Here is a 16,115-nt window from a genome sequence, read left to right as displayed (position 1 = left end):
AAGCCGACAGGCGTCATATGAGCCTTTGCCGTTGTTCTTATCCACAATACTGCAGTCCTTCCAGCCTCTGCATCCACAGCCCCCTGACGATCCTCGTCCCCCTCCAGTGGGACCCTGTGCAGCTAAACCTCTTGTAAACCAACGGCGTCCAAACTGTGTGCTAAAAATGCATCCAATTCACGCTCGAGTACCACCACCAAACAGCGTGCGTTATGTTCTATTAGACGCCTGCCCGGCCTGGGCCAGCTGTCTGCACTCCAGTAGCCTCCTCTACCACCCATGAGTTGGTGCACAAACACCCAGGAGGGTTTTTTTTTTTGTTTTTTTTTTACATTTTACTTTCACAGTCCCGCAGGCACCCTCACTGACTGGCATCTCATTAGTAGAGCAGAGCGCCGCGCGTGTGTGTTCGCCGCCAGACAGGCCACGCCACATGCTGCATGCTAATTGCAGAGGCGTAGCCAGCGTGAGACGACCTTGCATGGTAAAAGAGGAGGGCGGCAGATGAACTGGGTTTTGTTCGGCGTCTGGTGGGCAGGGGGCGCCGCTGCAAAGCACTTTAGTCGTGACCTTGGGTGGCAAAGTCGGCCAAGTCTGACCACTCGCATCATAAAAACTGAAATCTCATTAAAAATATGAAGGAGTGTGGTGTTTAATACGTGTAGCCCTTCGCTTATCACACAGGGCGATATAACAGCGTGTAATGAGTAAAGCGTCTTATTGAGTGACAGTATTTTGACATTAATTTGCTGCTTATCATAACTTTACTACAATTTCAAAGTCTTGGTTTGTGCTTTGGTTTGACAACTCATTAGGTTCAGGGCTTCACGCGAAAGTCACATTCAAAACATGTGATGACAGTAATTTTGCACATCTTGGTGGTAATATATATATTTTCACCTTCTCTGACATTAATTTACAACATGTCTGAGCTGTATGATAGTTTTGAGGGTGGGTCATCCTTAGAAAGGGCATGTAATTTCCACTGAATTTGAAAAATGGCTTTATAAACCCAAAACATCAGTGCATATGATACAGAGGGAATTATTTCCCTTTGCTAGAAGACATGTGCTTGTTATGACCAGCGTATTTCAAACGCTGAACCCGGCCCGTGTGTATCTGTAATTTCATCATAACCTCTCCGGTTCAATAACCCGACCTTTTGGCAGCTCACTCAATCTCGGCACTCGCATCTGACAGGTTTTCTCCGGCCGCCAACCTGTAAAATCCTCAGATTAAATTCCAATCAATGACACAACACTTGGACATGAAAAGGAAATTGAGTAAAAACCAAGAGGAGGGTCCGGACATGCTTTTGTCCATGAAAAGGTCATCCAACTCCATGTGAAGTATCTTGAGTAAAGTGATAAGTGACATTACGGGGTAAATAAAATGCAGTGCTTTTCCTAATGCATGAAGCCGGGCAAAATGTCATGTAGTTGCTCCAAATAAAGGGCGTAAAGAGCGCGTTGTGCATGTGAAGGGCCCAGGCAGCCCGTCTAAGTGCCATTACTTCTTCCCTGCCACTCATTGATAAAGAGGCGCTGCCATCAGCCAAACCAGCCATCTCCTTCAGTCCTCATTAAAACGTCGTCATATTAAAAAATCATTTCGGGCCTTAGCTGATGAGCGTTTTATTGCCTTCATGAAAATGTTCGCTCTTTGGAGTCAACGGGAGAGAGGAAACCTTCAATGAATAATGAAAGCGGGGAGGGAGGGAGAGAGAGAGCGGACGGAGCAGATAAGGGCGTTCTGCTGCATACTTGGGAGGGCGGCTTCGATTTCTAGACTATTAATAATTTCTTCAATTCGCTGCCCTACATCAACATCCTTTCTTTACAGTGATGCACGTAGCGTTGGGAGGGCAGGCGTGTTACAGGCGTCGCCGTAAAAACCCACTGGTGCCTGTGTGGGTTTCTTGGCACCGGCGCTGGCCCACGGCACAGGCCTGCGTGCTCTGTGCGTGCGCCGCTAACAAACCCACCTTCTCAGCAGCACCGCGGAGCCCCGGGTGAACGGACGGCCACGTTGGTGATGGGGTTAACGCCACCTTTCACCTCTGCAGGCCGGGCAGACATTGGAGTTGAACACGGGGTCTGCAGGTAATCTCCTGCTCCCCTGCAAAACGCTTCGGCGAGCACTTTTTATCGCGGAGACGTGCGAAATGGAAAAAGCAATCTCATAACACCCCTGCAGTGGAGGAAACAGTGGCAGCTGAGACTTCAGGCCTTCAGGACCTGCTGGAGTTCACACCCTCGGCACCGGGCAACCACACATTACTGTGGATGTACATTATTCCTTTCTGGATAATCAAAAGCATTTGGCAGCGATATCCCACTGCACATCGCTCCACGGTGCACGTTTAATGCCACCATATGCCCATGTTTTTAGGCACCGGGGCTGATTAGATGAGTTAGATCTGATGAAGCAAGTTCTCCGCCGTTCGTTATGTTGCAGGACGCTATCTGTCTCTCCGCTCCATAATCACATTTCTAATCAAGCAAGAAAAAACAACACAAAACACGAGCGCACACGCGCACACTACGTCGCTGCGCTGGGTTTTGTTTATGAGCTGGTTTAATTGTAAATAGGAGCCAAAGTGTACCAAAATCAATCTATTAATGCGGGAAACCATGAATTATGGGAGGAAATTAGACTAGTTCCACACACAGATGGGAAAGCACAAACACAAACCCGCGGTTCATGGGGGTGCGTTAATGTCCCAGCAGAATATACACATAACTACTTGATTGGCCTCAAGGGATGTAATATCTACGCTTTAATTTCAGATAGCAAGTAAGCATATCCTGTTACAAGCCATTACAAGAGTTTAATGCCAAGTGCTATGTTGGGGGATGGGGTTTGTTATGCTCTCATTTATATCCCCACTTCTTAGGGTTTAGCTCGGTTTGAGACGAGATGAAAAGATTTCCACTGTTTCGGCTACAGCTGGAGTTTCCCGACTGGCGAAACGCACTCGTCTGATTAAAAGCGAAAATAATTCCACTGCTTGTTTCTCCCCCGTTTTAAGGCTGATTTAGAAGTAGGAGTAAAAGGTGGGGAGACATACAGTAGATGCATCTAATTGAATTCCTACCCGCTGGGCTATCTACTCTATTTTGCATGTGTACTTTTTATTTTTAGGACGTAGACTCGCTCGCGCTGGCTGCGGGTCGCACTCTCTCCAGTCACAGATCTGCTCGTGGCTCGAGTGTGTTTTTAGTTGCAGCGCCGACAAACGATGCCAAGAACGGTGTTGGGTCATTGCTCATCCAACAACATATTGCACTTGGACTGAAATCGAGCCGGGCTGAAAGACGCCTGGGGTGCAAGAAGTACTCACATTAGTTCAGATAAATAGAAGCCTTCAGGCTCATCGTGTGAATCCACCTACTACAGTAAGTGTATGAGACAGTTGTTTGAATCCATGCGATGTACAGGACCTCCACCACTGGCAGAAGTGCTGCTCTCTTAGTTAAATGTGACTGAAGCAAATCCGAGTGAAAATGATCTCTAACTTTCTAAAAACATGTTTTGAGTGTGATGAAGGTGGAGGAATACTGCGCAGAGAGGCATGATTTTCATTTGTGACTTCCCACATTTCATATTCTCGCCAGTTGGGCATGCCTCAGTTTGGAGGTGTAATATAGGCCTGCCAAATCAGCGGTGGCCCCATTACTCATCCCCCTCTGCGCTGTCTCCTGGCTTGTGCTCCGGCGCTAATGCAGATTACAGGGATGTATGAGGGCTATTTTGTTCGCTGCAGGGTGGAAACGATCACAGGCGCCCCTATCCCTCTCTGATGCACGACTCTACATCTGTTCCCCCAACGAGAGCCTATCTGGAGATCCATCAGAGCCGAGGCCTTATCACATCTAAAGCTGCTACATCTATTCAACATCAATTATGGATGCTATGTGTAAAAAAACGCGTTGCTCCATCAACACCCACTCGCGATCCTCAGGGACCGTGTTTGGTTAAGTGATTAGTGGCTTGACTTTTGAGACAGTTGTGAGCAGAAGTGTTAAATGGCCCATTTATGATGCATGAATATACAGTACAGATACAAAGGGCACAGCGACGTAGAAGAACTCATTGAAAAATCCTTTTCCCAAAATGATAATGTGGCTCATGCACAAAACTAAGTGAATTATTCGCTCATTTTCACACTAAATTCCCACGTTCGTCGGATTTGCACAGGTGAAACTCATCACCCCCCATTAAGCATTTTCCCTTGATTTTCTCTAAATCTGAGCCAATGGTTGCGTTATCCGTAGCTGGACATCACTTGCGGCTTTAATTCCTTTCCCACTGGTTTCCCCGACACAGAACACGAACATATTATACAGTCTGCTCTGCGGCCAGGACACGTCCAAGAGCACACGTTTAATCTTTATGCGAGTCTCTCCTCATCTGTTGGGTAAATAGACCATTCATCATATTATTGGGCTTTTACAGCCTGACTGTTTGAGCGATCTGTCTCTCAAAGAGCCTCTCTCCCTGGCAGCCAAATCAATCATTTTTCAATGAAGATGTCACAGCTCATTGTGTGGAGTGTTATCCCAAACAATTTCCAAAGCCTTTTTAAATGACAAATTAAGAAGCGAAACTTTTCCCTCACGAGGTGGTCAGTCTTCTCTCCACAACGTGTATCTCCAGGAGTCCCACTGAGCATATTGAGCCATTTACCTGGATGTCTGGTGGCTTTAATGCCAGTTCTAATTACAGCAGGTGTAGAAATGTCTAAGTGAGCTGTCTATTAACTCTGCATTAAGCACTGTAAACCACGCAACTCATCAACGGCGTTGCTGCTCAACAAGAGCCATAATTGGTTTGTGCCTAATGGCAGTTTGTTGAAGAAGTTGTTGCTGTGACTGGAAACTCTGGAGTTGCTTTCTTGTGCTTGACTCTTTTTTTGGGGGGTGGTGTTTGGGAGATAGTGACTCATAAGGCATCAGGTACAGAGTAATAGGTTTTCCACTGTTCAGGGTGAATTATTCTTCATACACTTCACATCTTCTCTGCACTCTCTTCTGTATTTGTCACAGGATCCTTCAGGAGTTGATGCAGAGACCTGCAACACCAGGAGCCTGAATGCTGATGACCCGGAGCAGACGAAAGAAGCGGGGAAGACGCCAGCACAGGCATCTGTACATAATGTACAGTGCATAAAGTACCAGTCACTCAAGTGATTTTATAGTTTGAATCGTTTCCATCACTCACATCTGCATCTGCATATTTAGGTTTAATATTTTATCATTTATTTATAATCAAAATATGCAAAAAAGAGGATCAAACTAACAAGCATTTGGAATTGAAATATTATCCTAAAGTTTCAGGCAGTTGATTCTGCAATAATACATCATGTGTTATTTGTTTTCATCTGCATATTCAAAAGCTTTTCATCTGCCAAGTTAACGCAGATGCCAGTAACATTTTGAAAACAACAGTGCAGTGGAAGATGAAAGTCGCATAAATTGAAACACGCGGAATTTTTATTCACGGATTAATATTTGAGCAGCATCATAACAGCCACTGAAATGATGTTTTCCGACGTGACGTACGCTCCAAAGTGGTCTGTTTTACGAGTGCGTTGAAAAGCCAGCCTTGTCTAATTAGTGAGATGAATGTAATCTGTTACCTCACCGCTCGCACCTCATCTCGCGAGGGCCCGTGTAGTGATCAATGGGTCCGTTCTCCGGCGTTGTCACCCCCCCCCATCGCCACCTGCTCTTCCATCCCGCCACCCTCCGTTCACCGCAGTTGCATTATTAAACTTGTATAAGATCATTAGCATACAAAGCAGGAAACCCACCGCGCTGGAGTCATACATATTTATCCGGACGTGGCTGCGTGCACTCGTACTGTGACCCCTTTTACATGCAGACATGCGAGCTTTCCTGTGAGGTGGACGTGAGCAGGAGCCCGTCCGTATTCGGCCGCTGGATATTTGCTGGTGGAGCATCTGAAAGAAACATGAGCTCTCGTTTGCCCAAAACCGCACATTAAAACGCGCACAGCTGCCTGTAAGACTAAGGAAATATGTGTATTTGCAGACAGAGCAGATGGAGTTTAGCTGGGTTCATCAGAGCGCTTTGCTCCAAGCATATCAAATATAGTTTACACACAGGAATTTCAGCGTGTAGTAATGCCTGCAATACATATTCATCTGCCGCTCATTATCAAGCTGAGAGCGAGGCAAACCGAGAGCATGGCAAATAGTTGTATCACCTGTGAGTTACCTCTCCCCCTTTGAATGACTGGAATCAACCCCTCCCCTGTCTACATCCCCATTTCCTCTCCTCTTAAAAATCCATTTACTATTCCAATTTCCCTGCCCTCATGCAGATCGCTGCACCCTCACGCGGGCCATTCTTCTGTACATCCTCATGCAGATCGCCTTCTTCTTCATCCTTCCAGCTGAGAGCACAAACCCTCCTTATTCCTGCAACGTGGACTCTCCGTTAATATTCCTCCTCTCCCCCCTCCCCTTGCCTCCCTCCTGTGAGATTGCTGTTGTGTCTTATGGCTTTTTATTCCTACGTGATGGTAGATGGGTTCATGTAGGAGTAGAAGCCACTAAACACGCGGTGAGTGCTCAACGCCACCACACACTGAGCTTCCTGTGGAGGTGACGGCTGCCAGGTTCACACCACTGTTTTGCCCGTGTGATGTGCGCACATCACAAAACCGGGACGGGGGGTGAAATGTGAGACTCACAATTGGTTTTAAGACAATTGTGCGGCCTGTTGTGTGAATTTGGACCAATCTGTGAGCCAGACTCTTGAGTCGCTAGCAGACCTACTTTTCCCACCTGCATGCCGGCTGCATGTGCCCTGAATTTCAAACTCGCTCCTGCATTTCTCTGCCCCCGGGTCACTGTAAAAAGCCGGAGATGGAAAGTTCCCGCTATAGAGATGAGGACCGGATGCTGTGCTGTCTGCAGAGGTAGGTGGAGAATGATGTTTAACGCGTGGAATAGGTTTGTTAGCGTCATTAAGCACGGGAGCATCCTGTGTGAGCACCCGCTGGTTGATCAGATCTGTGAAGTGTGAACATAACCTATTACAAAATAAAGCACTCATGAATTTAACATTTGAAATTGATTTTATTTTTAGAAACTTGTAAAAATATGCTTTCTTTCTGCTGTTGCTGTGAAAAATGACCGTTTGTCGGCTGCAAATGATGATTCATGATCATTTTAAGGGGGAAGAATCTTTCTCCCCTGTTTTGCATGTGAAATAGGAGCAGATATCCAGATTCAGCCTGGCGTCCAAGTATCTGCATCCCTCCACTGGACCGAGGCAGCTCAGGGGGTATTTACATGTATATACAGCACCTACGCTACTAACTTTATTGGGTTTGAACAGTTTTGAAGCTCGATGGCAGAAGAATACGAAGAATTTCCCGTTATTCTGCTCTTCTAAACCTTTTCAAGCGTCAGTGTGAAAACTGTAAATCAGCTCTGCACAAACCTCTTAAAATCGCATCCACTCACAAATTAGGTCCGAGACATTTGGGCCATCTCAGGACGGCTAATAGTGCTATTAATCAGCAGTATCTCTCTGCCTGCGCTGAACTCGGTGTCAACCAATTAGGCAAGAAATTCAAATTATCCTGCTGCTGGGTCCAGTTGGGTGCTCAGGGGTTTGGGTTTAAATGTCAACCTTCTGTTTATATTTGCTGTAAAATAAGCTGCACGCGCTCTCCTCCCCGGCAGAATAAAGTCTTAAATAGGTTGTTGTCGGGATCCAAAAACCTGAATTATTAATCCCAGGATATTACAAGACTTTGACACATGCTTGCAATTGTGTGACATTACTCTTCTGCACTAACATGAGGTGGGTAATTATTCAAGATGAAACTGCAATAGTTAAAGTCTGCTGGGGTTTAATGATTTATTCAGGGCTGTAAGTTGTTATGATCTAATATTCAGTGGGTGGGATGGGAAGTTTCTTTTGCTTGCATTATCGGTTTAATTTATTTTTCAGGTTCCCACTCCTACGTAGAGGTTTTTTTTCTTCCCTACAGAAAGATGTGGAGGTCTGAGAGAATTGTATAGCAGGAGCTGAGTGAGCGTTCGATCGTGGACCGGCAGGGTTCATGGGAACGTAAAGGTGGGAATCAACCGTTTCAGCGTCTGTGTGAGCGAGAGTACATTATTTAAAACACCGTTATTCAAAACAAGGGAGGCTTGTGCTGAATGGATCACACTCGCCGGAGGGCGCGTGTGGCTTTTCCCACGTTGGCCAGTTCTGATCTGACGGCGCCGTGGACCTCGCATTTCCAAAATGTCAGAATGTTCAGAGGAGTGAGACGCTCGGCCTCGCGTGAGCCCTGGAAGTGGTGCCGGAGCCGCACGAGGCCGCGTCATCCTCGGGTCCGATAAAAATGGAAATCACGGAATCAGCATCGGCAAAATGGGATTTTCATCTGACACCTGCAATAAGGGGGCGTTTGTGTACAGTAGGATTAATGTACGAGCGTCGCGCCACTGTATCCGCCTCCCTCGGGCTACGCTTTGATTTTCCTGTAATAAATAATGCTCTTTTGTGTTCTGTGTTTCATTTGTTCCCTGTTGTAACGTCAGCGCTGCTCAATAAATTATGAATTACACCCATTCAACCTGCTGCATATCTCTTGTTTTATTTTCCTGTCAAGCTTCTTTTTTATTTTTTATTTTGTCGGTGTTGTTGTTTGCGAATGCCACACAAGAGCACGCCCCCCCCCCAGACGTCGGCACCAACACAGGGCCCGTAGAATCCAGTTTTACAAGAGGGCTTTGTTGTAAGTCAGCCTGTTTTACTCAAATCTTTCACCAGAGCTGATAAATACTCAGGGCAGAGTCGACGCAGGAGGCAGACGGGTTCATGAACAATGTGCAGCTGAAGAGCACAAACGCTTGCAGCTGCTTGTGGCGTTTAGTGTATGATGAGCAGGGATGGGAGGTTCTATTAGAAATAAAGCCACAGCCGTGTACTGACTCATTAAAAAGAATGGAGATGTCATTCTCCCCGCACCGCGGACACGTGCATCAGCGGGCGAGCTGAAGGATTGTTTAGGGGTTACGCTGCTTGGGAGGATGAATTGCGGAGGCTCAGCGTGAGGCTTTCACTTTCCTTTCTCACAGATTTCGGGCAGCGAAGCTCGCCTACACACACCAGCTGGCTGTTGTCTGGGGAAATCGCCTCAGCCATCGTTTTTTTTTTCTTTCTTTTTCTGATGAAATCAGAGGAAATCCACAAGCAGCCCAAGGCAGACCACACATCCATTTTTATTTTTATAATTTTTTTTCTAACTCCTCTATTCAATAATTCTCAGTGATAGGCTTCTCCTTTGAGCACTGGCACCACTCCTCATTCCAATTAGTGAAAGGCAAAGAGGCCCCCTTGTTTGTCGGCACGCAAGCGGTAATTGGATAATCCCCGAAATTTGGGTGAGTTCACAAAAGGGAATCTGTAATTAAACCAGAAAGTCTGTCAAATATTTACACAGATGAGTTCTGCAAAGTATAGATACAGAGACTGAGTCAACACTATTGTGCACGTTTTTCCTCACAAAGTTTTATTCACAAGGGGGAAATATGACTCTAATCATAAAGTTTAGCTTCTGCCTCAGACAGAAGGACTGAATCCGGCCCAAGATTAATGCGAACATTGTTTTGCGTAATCCCTTTGTTTGATTAGCTTTGAATCCACCTTTAACACGTTTCCCCGTGTTCACGTCATCTCCCTCCATGAGCTCGGTGGATTTACTGGGAGAACTGGGAGGATGAGGGAGGCTCAGACCCAAAGGGCTGCGAGTGTCAGTGCCTTCGGACCCACAGTTTCATTAAAATGCCCAAACCAGTACGAGAGACTGGCTGAATATGGAGTTTAAATAGAGGCGATGACTTCTGTTTTAGTGCCAGTGTTTTAGTGTGACGATATTTACACATAAACCAGGATATTCGCTAAAAAAACCTGTTACCCTATCGCATGTGGCAGCTTCCGTCTGAAAATAGAGGTGTTGTCCAGAAGCCGACATGGCATTTTAGCAGCAATCTGCTCACAGTGTGACCTGTGGACGTCCCACTGAGGCGACAGTGTGCTGAGATACACAGATTTCTCCCCACATCTCACTGAAGCCCAGCGCAACGAGACGTCTCCTCTCAGAGTCCACTTTAATGAGAGTGAAGCGTCAGCATTCTGCCTGCAATTACAGTGCTTAGGACTCCTTAATGATATGTTAATGGCTTGGCTGTATTACCTCTCAGCTGCCCAAACAACATTAAATACCCCGCGGCTGATTAATCCAGTGTTTCACAAAAACAACCAATTAGAGGGAAATGTCTGAATCCGGTTCTGCCAACAAGTTCAGAGCGAAATAGAGGCGTTCAAAGGCCGAAGGGCGTTTCATCCAAAACGGGGTTGGATCAATTTTCTCCGTTGTGGAGCTGAACCGCGTGATCGTTTGTGGATATTTTAGATGTGACTTCACATGACTTGGGGTTCACCTTGCTCAAGGGCACAATAAACAGCTGCTGTTGAGCACTGGGCGTCACGGGGGTCAAACCTGTGACCTCTCACTGGCTCAACAGCAGACCTGCCTCCTCTGCAGCGCCTGTATTAGACTGTATTAGAAGTTATTTTAGTTCTACTCAAAACCAAGAACTGACACCACTCCTCCTCATTGTTGGGCAGATACGATTCATGAGATCTGCTCGCGCTCGACACCTCGACGGCTCCCAACGTAGAGACGCCCAGAGATTATTAACGTGCAACACCTGAAGTGGAAGTCACCAGAGGGGAGTTCTTGGAGTCTGCAGACAGAGGGGACCCCACGCTATCTACTGAGCAAGCAACACCAGTACAAGCAGTGTAGGAGGAGAAACAATAGTGTGTGAAATGTGAAAACCAGCACAAGGCCAAAAATCATGGTTCTTACCAAGAATAATTCCCAACTCTTGTAGTTGAGTTCCAGCTGTAATTTAAATGTAATTTCTTCCAGCGAAAGCCAGTGTGCGAATGTAGAGCTCGTGTGTTATTAGCTGGAGCTGAAGTCCCAGTGATAATAGTAGTAGCAGTGATAGAAAGTGTTTTTGACTAATAATATTATAACCTTTATGGCCGTTACTGCGCGTGATAGCGCGAGCAATCATTTCTCCATGGTGAAAGCCTCTTTCAGAGTGTCAGGCAGGTCCGGGCTTTTAGCTGCATCTCGTCTGTCTCTTATCACCTCTCATCAGCGGGAGAGGAGAAAGACGTTGGAACGGGGGGGTGGTGGGTGGGGGGGTGGGGGGGGGGGGGGTTGGGGGGGGGGGGGGGGGTGGGGGGGGGGTGGGGGGGGGGGGGGGGGGGGGGGGGGGGGGGGGGGGGGTTGCTGCTCAAGCGAGGCGAAGGAGGAGAGCCAAAGCCAAAAGAAGGCAGCATCCTTATCAAAGGCCCGGGTGCTGAGCTCCGGTTAAAAATAGAAACAGTGGGGAGATTGGCATCGATTTCTGCAGGCGTTGACGGTCCGATTGACAGCAGCACCGGGGCGTCGGGCCGTTGAGCCATCGAGGGAATCCGCCAGACTGCCTATGATGAGATGAGATGGGAAGATAACTTCTGACAAGCCCTCCACCCGCCACCCATCTCTAATCACCCTGTCTGCACGCACACACGCTGAAAAAGTAATTACCACATGCACGCGCACACGCACGCACGCACACACGCACACACATGCACACACACACGCACACACACACGCACACACACACGCGCACACACACGCGCACACACACGCACGCACACACACGCACACGCACACACACACGCTGTTGCTGCCCCCTGAGCAAGTAATGGGACTTTGGCTGGCTGAGCATCCACCTGTCCGGTGTCTCCTGCCAAGCCAAAGCTCATGTGCTCACACACATACAAAATACCTCTGGATGTCCCTCCGCAGCCACGGCCGCCGCCCTCACGGGTCATCTCTCCAAACGATCCCCCATCCGTAAATAGTGTCTAATATCCCAAATGGGGATGTCAGTGACCTTTGTTTTAGCGCTGTAAATGAACTTCACTAAGTGATTAGTGTTATTACGCTGTGTGCCTCACTCGTCTTGAATGTTACTCATCCCCCTGCAGAATTACAGCTGCTTTTCACTCAGGCAAAGGTATTTAGCAGGGCAATAGACACATCACTGGGATGTTGAGGAATACTCTGACCATGTAAATGAGGGGGACATGTATTAATAGGTATGAAACTGTATTTAAGGCCTGGACATTAGCTTTAACCAATAATCACAGGCTTGTTCTCTGCTCATATTTCCTCTGTCACTTGCAAAATTGTCCAATAAAGCCAAAATAATCATTATTAAAAGCTGAAGGTTTGAGTTCTGCTTATAATTAGGTGATTTGCAGCAATCAGCCATCGGAGTCCGTCAGTCTGTCGGCACAATGCTCCTCCTGATAAAACCACCTCGGAGACAATTACTCTGGACTCCTCCTAATTAGAAACTCATTGAAATGTATGAGTCCCGGTTATGAATTATTGAGTTCTGTTTCCTGGGAGGAAGCCATCAGGGTTTTGTTTAAAGTCCACTTCATCTGTTTGTTCACTCAGCTGACATATAACCAGGTATGTGTCTCCCTCTGGTGGTGGGAGCTTCCAGCTGCACGTGATGCCTTTAAAAACTATAATTCCTTACATTTGAATGGATGATCTTGTTTGTGTGATTGCTAGTAGCTTTAAACACATTGACTGCTTCTCATAGCCGTGTTTTTCTTAACGAGTGTGATGCTGCGATCGGTCTCTCCATCACGGCTGTCCTCCACCGTACGTCTTCATGCTTCAGAGTCCGCTGTCTTTATGTGGATGAATGTGACTGAATGAGCATTATTGAACTAATCTGTCTCGTCCAGCTCCGCATTTCAAGCCTGCAGCGTTATTACTGTAGAGCTTTAAATCAGAGGGCCTGTGAGGAGCAGAGCAGACGCCCAAAGCCTCGTCCTCGTCTCCAAAGCTCTTATTATTCCTGCTTGGCTCCTGCCCTCCTGTCACAGTCACCTGCCTTTTATTTGCCATCACTAAACCGCCGCTGTTTATTCACGCACCTGTCCACATAATGGAATCTAGCTCTACAAACCCCATCAGAGATTAGAGCTGTTTAGAGACACTCAACGTTTCCCAACTGCAAAAACAGTCTGTCCGTAAGATCTGTCTTATTTACATTATTTATCAGCACAGAATGGTAATAATCATAAAATAGTCTGTGCCTTATTCAGTGTGTAATTGTTCTAATAGTTTTCCACCTTCGTACTGTAAATGTGACCTGCTTCATATCTATGTTTTAGTTGATCTCTTTATTTTCGTTAGGATAATCATTCAATATTTTATTTTAAGCTTTTAATTATTTACTTTTTCTTCATCTTTTTTGTTGTTTATATTATTGTGTAATTTATTGGTTTATTTTATTTTACAATATATGATCATAAAGTACATTTGAATTAAATTAATTATTTTAAGGTATAATAAAATATATTTAATTTCGTGACACAAGATGGCGCTAATAAATTCCAGACGGTGTGTTCTTGACCAACAGAGGGCGCTGTTCTATGACAAGCCGTAAACTGTGTTTTCAATGTCCTTTGACTGAGCTTTACTGAAGTCCAGTCCCTCTACATATGATCAGCATGTGGGTCACGGTGCATGGTTAATGTTATGTCAATGCAGTGTAGCATTTATGTTTGCAAATTTATATTGATAATTTAATAATAATGCAGAAACATTAACATGAATTCCTCAAAGTTTCCACCAGGTTCTATAGGATGAACCAAGCTCTAATTAATAGGTAGTTCATTTAGATACAAACCAGAGACACATACACATTTAGGGGGTGGGCTCCTTCACTGGGCCCTGGTAGAGAGGATCCCCACTGTCTGTGACCTTGGAATCTCCAGAACTAGAGGTCAGTTCGGCCTCACACATGAACGTGCTTCGTTTGTCAGCCTGCTTGAGGTCTAGCAATGCAGGTTTAGGCTGAAGGCTGAGGCCAAGGAATTCACCCAGCTATTTCACTGCTTTAAACCCCCAGTCACATGCGTTGTAACAGCTTCCTTATGATATGCAACAGTTGTTGTGGTTGCTGGAATTGGGTTCAGTGCACTTTGTTCTGGTGCTTTCCACACTTTGGTTCCTCAAAATGTAGCTTGAGTCCACAAGATGAGTTTCCCCTTTCTTCTTCTCTGACTGTTTGTCCACCTCTGCTCGTTCTTCTGACCGCTTGCTCTTGTCTATGTTAAAACCTGCCTTTACCATCGATGTGCGTTATTCTGGGCTTTTTGACACCACCCAGTGTTACACTGTCCAGGAGGAACTCCATCAACCAGCGGTTGTGCTCCTGGGAACCTCCCCCACTCCTGATGCACTCGCTTCCACACACTCACATTCGAGCTGGGCTGCGTGGCCCTGGGGCATCTGTGCCGCCGTCCCCTGCTTCTGCCTCGTTGAACCACTTCACACCTCCCGGCCACACAATAGGCTCACCTACACCCCCCAACATTCACACCCTCCCGTCACCAGACAGCCTGCCTGCACTGAAGATCTGTGAGGATGATGTTGGCCAAGTCCTTCAAAGGCACTGTGCCGACCAGCTGGATCTCCCTGACACACATGTCAGGATCCCGTTCATGGACTCCAGCTCTGCCTTTAATATCATCACCCCTGAAATACTCCACCATAAACTGACCCAGCTCACTGTCCCCAACCCCACGTGCCAGTGGATCAGGAGCTTCCTGACTGCCAGCAGCAGCAGGTGAGGCTGGGCAGCATCACATCTGGCACCTTCAGCACCGGCGCACCACAGGGCTGCGTCCTCTGCCCACTGCTCTTCTCCATCTATACCAACGACTGCACCCCAGGACACCCGTCTGTGGAACTCCTCAAGTATGCAACCGTCGTTGGGCTGATCCAGGACGGTAATGAGTCTGCATGCAGACAGGAGGTGGAGCAGCTGGTCCAGTGGTGCAGTCAGAACCAGCTGGAACTCAACACGCTGAGACAGCTCAGGAAGTTCAACATCCCCCAGGAGCTGCCGACCATCTTCTACACGGCCATTATCCAGTCTGTCCTCTGCACCTTCATCACTGTGTGGTTTTGGTTCAGCCGCCAAACAGGACAGACACAGACTGCAGAGAGTGGTCCAGTCAGCAGAGAAGATTCTGAGCTGAGAAGGGACTGAGCTTCCTTCTATTGAACATCTGTACCGGGTCAGACTCTCAAAACAGGCAGCAAACATCACTGCTGATCTCACACACCCTGCACAAACTGTGTAAACTCCTCCCCTCTGGCAGGTGTCACAGGGTCATAGCCACCAGAACCACCAGAACCACCACCAGAACCAGCAGACACAGAGTCAGCTTCTTCCCCCAGGCTGTTTCTGAGCTGAACTCTACCGGTCACACAACACAATGACTCAATGCCTCTTCACAGACACAAACATAAATGTGCAATAACAGCAAATGTGATATAGTGAGCTGCAGTTTACTTTCTTTATTTGTTCTTATTTGTAAATAACTATAGTTAAAATTGTAAATAATTTTCTTTGTCACAATAGAGAACAAAGATGGAGGAAAAGAATGAAAATAAAAATAATGGGGAAAGCAAATAAAAACATGGATGCTGATCGTGCACATCAACAAACCAAAAACCAGCTGGGGAGATCAGTGCACACACAACGAAGATGTGATGCAAAGAGCCCACGATCCTCAAGTTGTTTCTGCCTTTTAACCCTCTGTCCAACTACGGTGGAACGTCTGTGTAGGACAATCAGACCGCATGCACCATCGCATTACTGTAGCCGTGTGTGGAGATGTTTACATTCTCACACCTGCATCGCTGGCGTCTGACTATCAGAGATGAAGGAGCGTTAAGTCTCAACAGACAGAGACACAACTCCCTGACCTTGGGTTTGGGAGCTAGAGTCCAGAGTCTATCAGGCAGAGACAAGTATTGAGCAATGTAGGTGAAATGTCAAATACATAAAACAGAAGTAAGACAAAACATAAGATATTAATTGCAGAACATAAGTCATAAATCATATAATAACTGCATAGAATAAGGAATGAATTTTTCCATTACACTGTCTACCAGGC

The 16,115-nt window shown here is 46.6% G+C and overlaps 1 long non-coding RNA gene across 1 annotated transcript in view; it reads left to right on the top strand.

Moving 5' to 3' along the window:
• LOC114862636 (uncharacterized) overlaps positions 1–8,625 on the top strand; it is a 34,799-nt gene extending 26,174 nt beyond the window's left edge. Inside the window, exon 3 of the long non-coding RNA XR_003787020.3 lies at positions 5,049–8,625. This is a non-coding gene — a long non-coding RNA (uncharacterized LOC114862636). The remainder of the gene's footprint in view (positions 1–5,048) is intronic.
• Positions 8,626–16,115: the final 7,490 nt, after the last annotated feature.

The sequence above is a fragment of the Betta splendens genome, chromosome 9, assembly GCF_900634795.4.
Source record: "Betta splendens chromosome 9, fBetSpl5.4, whole genome shotgun sequence".
NCBI classification, from domain to species: Eukaryota; Metazoa; Chordata; class Actinopteri; order Anabantiformes; family Osphronemidae; genus Betta; species Betta splendens.
This window is presented reverse-complemented; position numbering and strand designations above follow the sequence as displayed.